Genomic DNA, 8,687 nt, shown 5'->3' with positions numbered 1-8,687 from the left:
GTTTTTTAGAGGAAGACTTGAGTACTCTCACTTTGGAAGTTATGGCTACGATATACGATAATTTTCAGCCAAAGGAGCACCACCTTCCAAGGGGCGCCAGTTACTTAGCCCTACTACCGGTAAATTCGAGTTTCGTTCCTCTTATATTGATTTAGTGGAACGGAATCAGTTCGCGGGTCTGCCAGATGAAGACCCCTTGAAACATATGGAAATTTTCACGGACTATTGCTGTTCAATACCTATACCGGAGGGGGTAACTCAAGATGAAGTAAAGGGGTTTATGTTCTTATACTCCTTGAAGGATTCGGCGCGAGATTAGTACCGCTACCTCGATAGAGTAGCAGCTGGAGTCACTGATTGGACATCTTTAGCACTAGCCTTCTACAAGAAGTACTTCCCGCTTTCAAAGACTGATGCCTTGAAGGGTAAAATCACGAGTTTTCAGCAAGGAGCCGACGAAGATTTTTGTGAAGCATGGGGACGTTTCAAACGTTTGGTCCGAGCTGTCCCTCATCATGGTTTCCAGCAATGGTATCTTTGCAACCTATTTTACAATGCTTTATATGATGATTACAAGGTCATTTTGGATGCAATTTGCTAATGGTAGGTTCCAAAATAATACCGGTCAAAGTAAAGGTTGGAACACCATTGAGGAGATGGCAGTCCATAAAGCTGAGTTTGGAAGTTCACGTGGAAAGTCACGAAGGCAAAGTGAAGAAATGACTGCTGTTGTGACACTTATGACTTCCATTTCTACCCGTCTCGAGAAGCTCGAGACTTCTGAAGCTCCCAAGGAGAAAGTCGAAATTCCTGTTCAAAACTCAGATGAGATCGAGAAGTTAAGAGAGATGGTCCAACTCCTTTTAGTTCAAGTGGCGAATATGGAAGCAAATAGGGATTGAGTCCTCACGGAATTTTGTGAAACAATTGGAGAATATGGAGGCTAAGCAAGCCGCTAATTCTTCAAACAAATGTGAAGGGCCGGTTGAGACGATCAATTCCATCAATCTCAGAAGTGGCCTTTCTTATGAAAGTCCCGACAAGCCAAAGGAAGACTCGGGAAATGATGAAGAAGCTCGTTTGAATTCTGATGCAAAAACGAGTCTGAATGCCAGTACTGTTGGTCGATCGACCAACATTCCCAGTCGATCGACTGAATTGTCAGACAAAATAGTTTCTGGTCAGAAACTATTCACACCTAGCACATCCAGTCGATCGACCAACATCCTCAGTCGATCGACTGAGATACCTGATGACGTTAATCCTGGATAGGAACTGTTCACGCCCAGCTTACTTGGTCGATCGACCACCCCTACCAGTCGATCGACTGGATCTCCAGAGCGGGATGCAAATCCGTCAACTAGTTTGCATGATTCGTCACTCAATGATGATTTGACGGGGGTTTTAAACCTACGGAAGCCGAAGGTTACTGACCCTACGGCCAGTGTTGCAGTCCCGTATCCGGAGCGTTTGAAGGCTACCAAGCTGGAGCGTAAGTTTGGTAAGTTTCTGGAGATGGTCCAGAATCTCGAGGTAACAGTTCCTTTCACTGATTTAATTACCCAGGTACCCTCTTACGCTAAATTTATGAAAGATATTTTGAATCGTAAGAGAAATTTTCGTGATGATGGTAATGTTGCGTTTGTGGAGGAATGTAATGCTCATTCACAAGTTAATGTGCCACCTAAATTAAAGGACCCGGGTAGTTTTTCAATTCCTTGCACTTTAGGTAACCACGTAATTGGAAAGGCCCTCTGTGACTTAGGGGCCAGTGTTAGTGTCATGCCATATTCTGTTTGCGAAAGGTTAAACATTGGTAGACTTAAGGTGACCGATATTACCGTTCAAATGGCAAATAGATCGACTCAGAGACCTATAGGTGTTCTAGAGGATGTACCCGTTCGAGTGGGTAAGTTTTTTATTCCTGTCGATTTCGTTGTTTTGGACATTGCAGAGGATAGTCAGATACCTATTATTTTAGGCAGACCGTTCTTACATACAAATGGGCCGTGATAGATGTCAAACGCGGAACCATCACCTTAGAGGTAGGGGATGACACCATTGAGTTGATCTTGCTCACAAGGCAACCGAACTCGCCGATGAGGATACGTGTTATTCCATTGATATTGTTGATGAGTGGTTGTTACTTGTAATTGGAGGGAATCCTTAGCCAAGGATCCCTTAGCTGATCTAACCCATTTAGATGAGTGTGCAGGTAATCTGATGGAGAATGCTGAGGAGCCAGATGCTTTGGTTGCCTCAATGGAGAGCTACGAGCTCAATGAAGAAGAAGATGAGATGCTTTTAAGCCTGGCCAACGATAACTTGGTGAACACTTGCTACACCATCGAAGCTGATTCTGTCTATGCTGTAGAGGTAAAGGTACCGGAGCGTAAGCCACTTCCTCCTAATCTTAAGTATGTTTTTCTAGATGATACGGAGCAGTACCCAGCTATTGTTAGCTCTAAGCTCAATGATGACCGGTATGCGCTTTGATGTGTGTACTTAAGAAAAACAGGAAGGCTTTGGGTTACTCTTTGGATGACATTAAGGGCATCGGCCCGATGTTTGTATGCATAGGATAGAGTGGAAGAGGGCCACAAGCCTTACGATGCACGGGTGGTCAACGCAAGTTGAACCCGAAGATGCAGGAAGTTGTTATGGCCGAGGTGATGAAACTACTTGATGCAGGTATTATTTATACAGTTGGCAAATCCAAGTGGGTTAGCCTGGGATTCAGGTGGTCCCGAAGAAAGGAGGGACTACCGTGGTTAAAAATGATAAAAATGAATTAATACCAACTCGAGTAGTGACAGGGTGGCGGATGTGCATTGATTATAGACAGTTGAATGCCGCCACCAAGAAAGACCATTTCCCCCTCCCTTTTGTTTACCAAATGACTGAAAGACTTGCTTCTAACAAATTTTTCTGTTTTCTAGACGGGTATTCGTGGTTCTTTCGGATCCCTATTCATCCGGACGATCAGAGTAAGACTACTTTTACCTGTCCACAGGGTGTTTTTGCATATCGTAGAATGCCTTTCGGATTGTGTAACGCCCCTGCTACCTTTCAGAGGTGCATGATGGGGATTTTTTCTGATTATATAGAAAATATTATAGAGGTATTCATGGATGATTTCTCATTTTATGGTAGTGACTTTGATCGTTGTTTAGCTAACCTTGATAAAGTCATGCAGCGTTGTATAGATGTTAATCTTGTTTTAAACTGGGAAAAGTGTCAGTTTATGGTCAATGAGGGAGTTGTGTTAGGGCATCTGATTTCTGATAAAGGTATACATGTTGACAAAGCAAAGGTGCAGGTGATTGAGCAATTACCTACTCCCGTGAATGTTAAAGGAGTGAGGAGTTTCCTTGGTCACGCTGGTTTCTATCGGCGTTTCATTAAGGATTTTTCAAAAATTGCTAAACCACTTACACAATTGCTCCTTAAGGATGCTGTCTTTGAATTTACTGATGAGTACCATGTCGCTTTTAAAGTTAAAGGAGGCCCTAGTTTCGCGCCAATCATTCAGCCGCTACTGACGGGACCTCCCATTTGAGATCATGTGTAATGCCGATTATGCGATCGGTGCGATCTGGGACACTAAAGAATAAAGCTTTGAATGCCATATACTATGCGAGCCGAACTCCGGATGAGACTCAAGTCAACTATTTTACCACTGAGAAAGAGTTTCTAGCTGTTGTTTTTGCCTTAGACAAATTTCGATCTTATTTGTTAGGTTCTAAGGTTATTGTTTATACTGATCATGCAGCGTTGAAGACTCTCTTTATTAAGAAAGATGCGAAGCCGAGGCTTTTAAGGTGGATACTCCTTTGCGGGAGTTTGATTTGGAGATCGAGAGATAAGAAAGGAGCGAGAGAATGTGGTAGCCGACCACCTATCTCGTCTGCGGTGACAGAAAGGGAGGATTTGTTGCCTATTAATGATTCTTTTCCCGATGAGAGTCTCGTTAGCTATTACTACTTCAGGGTCTTATCCACCTCCGTGGTTTCTTGATTTTGCTAATTTTTTGTGACGGGTAGGATACCACCCGAGCTTTCATGGGCGAGAAGAAGCGGTTTGCCTATGATGCTAGACAATATTTTTGGGATGATCCTTATGTTTTCAAGGAATGCGCAGACGGTCTCATCCGGAGATGCGTACCTCAGTGGGAGGTGAAGGATATCCTAGAGGCTTGCCACTCTTCTGCTTATGGTGGTCATCACGGTCCGTCCAGGACCGTAGCTAAGGTACTCCAATCTGGTTTCTATTGGCCTACTTTACATGCAGATTGTCGCAGTTTTGTTGCTGAGTGCGATGCTTGTCAAAGATCGAGGAATATTTCCAAGAGACATGAGATGCCACAGGTAGGCATTCTTGAGGTTGAGATTTTCGATGTCTGGGGCATTGATTATCAAGGACCCTTTCCGAGCAGTCAAGGTAATAAATATATCCTCGTAGTTGTAGATTATGTATCCAAATGGGTGGAAGCTATTGCTACTCCCCATTGCGATGCTAAGGCCGTGATTAAATTGTTTAAAAAGATTATTTTCCCTCGTTTTGGTGTCCCTCGGGTTGTCATTAGCGATGGGGGAATGCATTTTAAAGAGAAACAACTTAGTGCTTTATTGACTAAATTCGGTGTCCAACATCGTAGAGGTTTGGGGTACCATCCCCAAACTAGTGGTCAGGTTGAGGTTTCTAACAGAGAATTGAAAGAAGTCTTAGCTAAAGTTGTTTCTAAATCACGGAAAGATCTGAGTCTTAAGTTAGCTGATGTCTTATGGGCTTATAGAACTGCGTTTAAAACGCCAATCGAGATGTCACCATACCGATTGATTTATGGTAAGACATGTCATTTACCTGTCGAGTTAGAGCGTAAGTCTTGGTGGGCTATTTGTGATTTGAATTTGGATCCTAACCTCTCTCGTGAGAAACGCATGACACAGCTGAATGAGCTAGAGGAATTTAGGTTGCTGGCCTATGACAATGCAAGGATCTATAAGGAGAAATCAAAGCGCTGGAACGACAAGAGAATCATCAAGCGCGAGTTCCATATTGGCGATAAGGTACTTCTTTTTAACGCTCGTATCCGTTTATTTCTTGGTAAGCTGAAATCCAGGTGGACCGGCCCCTATACGGTCACAAAATTTGTCACAAAGTTCGGATCGATTGAATTGGAGACCTCTGCTGGAGAAAGGTTCAAGGTAAATGGCCAATATGTGAAGCACTATCATGGATCAGATGCATATGTTGGGAAGGTCGAGGTTTTGTACTTCGATCCGCTATCAGATGATGAAAAGTGAGGTAACAAGGTCGGGCGGGACCTCTTAAACCAGCGCTAACTGGGAGGCAACCTAGGTTGTAATTTTTTGTAACTTAGGAACTTTATTTTGTCATTTCAATTAATTTGCACTTTGAGTTTTTGTTTTACTTGTTTGTTGTTTTCTTTAATCCCCTTTAATTGGCAATTTCTTGGTTTGGGGAAAATTGTACGCCTTTGATAATTTCTGCAGGAATTTATTTTATGCAAAGTGCGTAAGTGGTCTACTGGATTTTTGCGAGAGAAAGACAGGAAGTTATGATGGCAAAATGAATTTTGACGAATTTAAGTCCATTTGCCAGTTCAAATAGTCGATCGACTAGGAGGTTCAGTCGATCGACTGAACCAAGGAGAGTCCAGAAGCTACTGTGCAGGTAATCTGGTCGATCGACCGAGTAAAGTGGTCGATCGACCACTTCGCGGGTTCAGAATGAAGCTAATAAGGGAAGTCTTCATCCCTTACTCTTTTATTCTTTCATTTTCCAAAAAATCAGAAAAGGCCAAACCCTATTTCCTCTCCCTTTTCGTTTTCAATCGCAAATCCGTCTCACTCTCTTCCTTTCTTGCTTTAATCTTCAAGGAAATCATCAAGGTATGTTTCTAATCTTATCTTTATGCCTTTTATTCGAGTTTTGCTGAAGTTCCATGCGAAATTTTCGAGTAATGTGCCCTTGAGACGAAAAATCGATTTGGGGAAATCGATTCTAGGGTTTGATTTCTTGTCATCCTTGTACTTTAATCGCTTAGTCTACTCTTTCCCCCTTGTTTTTCAACGCAAATAAGCAGTTAGGACGTGTTTTAAGCCGTTTCCCCCAATTTATTCGAAACCCTAATTCGCTTCAGGTTTAATCTTGATTCGGGTTTCCAGGATATTGACATTGCTAAGGGTTTTTCGTTGCTTATGGGCTGTTTTGCAGGTAACAACAATGACAAAGGGAAAAGAGCCAATGCAAGAGGGATAATCGAGCAAAGGCCGCCTAAGCGGCAACGAGGACCGCCCGATGATAGAATCCACTACGGATAGTCTACTCCGACTATCCGCAGTTATCTTTGATAAACCTATTCAGCGCGCTAAATTTTCCTTCTTTGTTTCGAGTGTAAAGGTCACAGCTACCCGGTTTCTCCACAAAGACACTTTGGAGAAACTAGGTCGTTCTGAGCCTGGTCGTGTCCCCGCTAAATGGGACGGGTATGACAGTTTAGTGGACATGGCCGAGTTCACGTACTATGTTATGACCCTTGAATTCTTTTCCTCTTACGCTTTTGACTCCAAAGCCTTTGAGGCTGATGCGACCAAACCCTGCATTTCCTTTCGACTTTTTAATGTCAATTATTCTCTGACACTTGCTGATTTTGCGGGTTTTCTGGGTCTTTACTTCGAGGCGAACCTCGGACCCCTCCGACACTCACCGGGCCATGTGGTCTTGTATCGGTGACACTTACGGGTCGAGGAGGACGGGCACTTCCGTCCACTTGCCCCCTCTTCGTTATTTTCTACGGCTAATGGGTAATACCATTTTTGGCCGTAAAGAGTCTAATAATGTGAATAATATTGAGCTGTCGATTTTGGCGGGCTATCTGAACGTTGAGCGTCGGAGAGCCCGCATCTATAACATTGCCTACTTGACCGCCGCTCACTTTCAGACTGTAAGTGAGGGCACCTTGACCACCATTGCCTGTGGCGGATTGGTGACACGTATCGCCAACCGCCTTGTTTTACTTTTCCCTCGACAGGAGGACCCCATCGACCCCGAGCTGCATTTCATGGACCTCCGTTACGCGAGGGGTGTCTATTGGGTCGATAGACAGATGCGGTGGAAGATTGACTCTTTCATCTGTGACCGCATCCCTGTCACTGGCTACCCTCCTGTCCTGCCCCTTACCACTATTGAGGGGGCAGCTCGGCCGCCCCTGCCTAGTTACAGGCTTCCTCTGGTGGTGGCCACACCTGCTGCTAGCACTTCGAGGAGAGCTCGTGCATCCTCTTCACAGGCACCCTCTACCTCCACTACCACTCCCACTGCTGGCACCTCCACTTTTCGACCACCTACTCCTTTGGTTGTCCCTCCGGTCATGGACCAGAGGGCAATGTCACGTGTTTTGGGTGACTTGTGCAGGAGTTTCAACGAGCACAGGTTGGACACGGCCATCGCCCTGTACCCGGTCTACGATGAGTTGGCTCGGGGGGGGGGGGGGATGCTTCCCCGGGGGGGGACCGGGCTCACCCTTCTTACTTTGTCCCCCCGGCGGTTACCCTCGGCTGCTAGGAGACCCCCTCCCACTACTACTGCTGGTGCCTCCGGTTCCAGGAGGGCCACTCCCGCTGCTGCTGCGGAGGAGGAGGAGAGCGACTCGGGGTCCGGAGAGGACAGTGACTCTGACTACGAGGGTGGAGATTAGATGCTGGTGACCTCCTCATTTTCGGCTGGTTTGGGGAGGTCGGATTTAGTGAGTTATTTTCCTTTCCCTTTTCGCTTCCTTTTACTTTTTATGCTTTTATTCTACCATTTTTCTGCTGGTGATTTGCTGTTGAGCACAATGGGGACATTGTGCGTTTTGGTTTGGGGAGGGTATTTGCATATGCCTTTTGTTTTGCATCTGCATTTGTTTTTTATTGCATTCCAGTCACATGTTTAGTGCATTTCTGTTTGCATTTGTTTTTATTTTCACCATTAAAAAAAAAACAAAGAAAAAATTGAAAAAATTCATAAAAACCAAAAATATCACGTTTACTTTTGCATATAGTTGAGTCGGATTGGAGTTATTAATGATGATTTTGCTCTATTAGTCAAATATGCCATTCCTTGCCTTTTCATAGCTGCTTAGCAAGAATTAAAAGTGATCTCTCAAATTTTGTTATGGAATCCATTTCGGGCAATTAGACTTGACTCATTACTTTTGGCAAACTACTTATACCTTCTGAGATATAGAGCCTATAACTGGTGACATTTATGACCGGTTAATTTAGGATTGAGAGTAGTTACTCCCTTCATTTCATGTTTTGCACGTGTATGAGTTTTGATTGCTTATTGCCTATACGCATTGGGTTGTGGTCGGTATTGCATGTTTAGAGAGCTATTGCATCCTCCCCTTTCTCTTTTTGCCCCATTAACTCCACTATAAGTCAAAATTGCCAGTTGCCCTCAACTACATCCCATACTTAGCCTACCATTGTGCCAAGCTAGGAAGTAGTAGAGGAAATTATTGTTTTAAGCTGTTTTGGTTCGCTCTTGCAATGTTGGAGCGGGTATTTTTGAGGAGTGAAGGAATTAATTCAGCCTGAAAACAGGAAGAAAGGAAAAATTCAGAAAAATGAAAAAAAAAGATGAGTTGTTTACCTGGGCAGAATGCTTTGGTGTGTGCA

The 8,687-nt window shown here is 44.0% G+C and overlaps 1 non-coding gene across 1 annotated transcript; it reads right to left on the bottom strand.

Annotated features, from left to right (window-relative positions):
* Positions 1–413: 413 nt before the first annotated feature.
* Positions 414–522, bottom strand: LOC141636614 (small nucleolar RNA R71). The gene has a single exon (XR_012541219.1). It is a non-coding gene; the product is annotated as a small nucleolar RNA R71 (small nucleolar RNA).
* Positions 523–8,687: the final 8,165 nt, after the last annotated feature.

Source organism: Silene latifolia, chromosome Y (assembly GCF_048544455.1).
Source record: "Silene latifolia isolate original U9 population chromosome Y, ASM4854445v1, whole genome shotgun sequence".
NCBI classification, from domain to species: Eukaryota; Viridiplantae; Streptophyta; class Magnoliopsida; order Caryophyllales; family Caryophyllaceae; genus Silene; species Silene latifolia.
Note: the sequence above shows the minus strand (reverse complement) of the source record. Positions and strands in the feature narration are given on the sequence as shown.